General features: G+C 46.4%; 1 long non-coding RNA gene across 1 annotated transcript; it reads left to right on the forward strand.

The window, feature by feature from the left end:
• Positions 1 to 1,133: 1,133 nt before the first annotated feature.
• Positions 1,134 to 1,801, forward strand: LOC136546682 (uncharacterized). The gene is made up of 3 exons (XR_010781415.1): positions 1,134 to 1,253; positions 1,341 to 1,565; positions 1,680 to 1,801. It is a non-coding gene; the product is annotated as an uncharacterized lncRNA (long non-coding RNA).
• Positions 1,802 to 2,558: the final 757 nt, after the last annotated feature.

Below are 2,558 nucleotides of genomic sequence, written 5' to 3' on the forward strand. Positions count from 1 at the left end.
TATGATATGATGAAAAAAACTAATAATTTTTCTTAACCACTTGTGCAGGAACTGGGTGGTTGTGTTGGGTGGTAACGCACGGCTAGTCAATGGCATCCTAGGTCTTTTGTGCAGGCAACACTTCCCCGGCATTGTCACGTATGCATTGAAGACGGAGCTGGCCTACTCGTTTGACCACTACGCCGTCGCCACCGATGTGGAGTACCCCAACAAGGCAGCGCGGGTGAAGGCAGAGCTTTGGGTAAGTCTCCCTCGCACAACATTGCTCAATACGTCGCATTCATTAGAATTTTCTTGAAATAATGAATGGATACATCGCTTTTGTATGCAGACTTATTACAGATGCGAGGAGGGATTTGAGGCCAGGGCAGAGCAGGTGACTACCAAAGCCTGTAAAAACTCATCTCCGACATGCATCATGAGGTGTGCATCCAGGCCATCGTAACCTACTACGGGTCGAAGCTTGGAAAGAGGAAAACCAAGAAAGACGCAAGAGAGATGCAGCTGACCTGGGAGTAGTACCTTGAGGTAAATAAAGAACATCAATATTGATTCGTTTTGAGATTAAGTTGGTTTAATTTGATCTTCTTATATGTCCAATACTTGATGACGTGTAGATGATTCCCTGGTGGTGCCAAGCGTATCCCGAGTGCTGGGCGATGATGGTGGGCAGGTGGTTCACGGAGGACTACCTTAAGATGCACAAGGATGCCCGGGACCGTCATTTGTAGATGCAAGGTCCAGCACACCATCAAGGCAGCCGCAACCTCACCGGATACAAACAAGCATGGGTACACGAATTCATTTATCTATTGTAATGCTCAGTTCTGCCTGATTTCTAATCATCGTGCTGTCTTTCTCCCAGTCGGCGTCACATAGTGGTCAGGCTTGCTCGGACTTCCAGGCATGATGTATGGCCCACAAGGGCAAGGCGACGTCCGACGTTTCCTTCAACCTGAAGGACCCACCCGAGGCATACACGAACCTGAGCATCCACTCCCGCATCAGTGATTATACTGAGGTGGCGAGGTCGCTCCATGGGTCAGACCACGATCTGAGCACCCAGGACTTCGATGGAGAGGCCATCATGAGGGCGAGGCAAGGCAAGAAGCATGGGTGGTTCTGGCTTGGCGACGGCGTCATCGACACAGCCTCTACTCCCTCTCTCCTAGATCTGAGCATGGAGCACGAGCGAGAGCCCGGCCATTCGCACATGGCCGACCGCTGCACAGCACCGGGTCGACGCACTCGAGGTTATTCCTGTTTTACTCGTCACGTATTGATCTTTACACACCTTAATTAGCTTTGCATTACTGAAACATTGGAGTGAAATATTGCAGGCCCGGCTAGAACAAGAAATGAGGCAACGTCTAGAGTTGGAGGCCAGGCACCAGAGGATGGTGGCCCAGCTGGAGGCCAAGCGGGCTAAGCGGCAGGCCCAGGCACAGAGGCTGACGGACATTACGGAGTTCCTACAAGGACTTGGACAACATGTGGGCTTCTCTCTGCCACCTAGGCTGTTGGTTCCACCTCCGCCTCCGCGTCCTGCAGCTACAGCTACTCCTGTGAGTATGAAAGTTTTTTACTTTCGCTTGTGCTTTGCTTGTATGACCTCTACCTTCCTAGATTAGCTATCCAAATAATCTTGTCTCATATGCAATCTTTTCTCCTTTGTGCAGTTTCCATCTGACGGTGGCTCGAATAATCCACCTCATGCACCTCCGAATAATGGAGCTGGGCCTTCACCACAGTCGCCTTGGCCGAGATGAGTGCACGTTGTATTTTTTTCATTTGTTGTTCACTTTATGATATACTTGTGATGCACTTGTGGACTTTGATGAACTTGTGAATTTATTTGGATGGACTTGAGCATTTATTATTATATATGTGATATATATTGTGATGGATGAGATATATATGTGATGAATGAGATATATATGTGATGGATGAGATATATATGTGATGGAAGAGATATATATGTGACGGATGTTTGTATAAATTTATTTGTCATGATAGAATGTAAAAAAAATTAAAAATTGCATTTTTGGGTCACTTTGCTGAGTGTTGCACTCGGCAAAGGACCCCTTTGCCGAGTGCAATGGTCACAGCACTCGGCAAAGCTGAAAAACTGGGTGTCCAGAAACCCATTTTTCCAGCTTTGCCAAGTGCTGTGACCATGGCACTCGGCAAAGAAATTTAAAAAAAAATTCAAACTTTGCCGAGTGCCGGACAGAGGGCACTCGGCAAAGAATTTTTTTTAAAAAAAATTCAAACTTTCCCGAGTGCCGGACAGATGGCACTCGGCAAAGAAATTAAAAAAAATAAAATAAAAATCTTTGCCGAGTGCCGTTCAGAGGGCACTCGGCAAAGAAATTTAAAAAAAATAAAAATCTTTGCCGAGTGCCGTACAGAGGGCACTCGGCAAAGATATTTTTTTAAAAAAAATTAAAAATCTTTGCCGAGTGCCTGAAGGTTGGCACTCGGCAAAGAAATTTTGTAAAAAAATATAAAAACTCTTTTGCCGAGTGCCCGAAGGGTTGGCACTCGGCAAAGAAATT

The sequence above is a fragment of the Miscanthus floridulus genome, chromosome 3 (genome assembly GCF_019320115.1).
Source record: "Miscanthus floridulus cultivar M001 chromosome 3, ASM1932011v1, whole genome shotgun sequence".
In the NCBI taxonomy this organism is placed as follows: Eukaryota; Viridiplantae; Streptophyta; class Magnoliopsida; order Poales; family Poaceae; genus Miscanthus; species Miscanthus floridulus.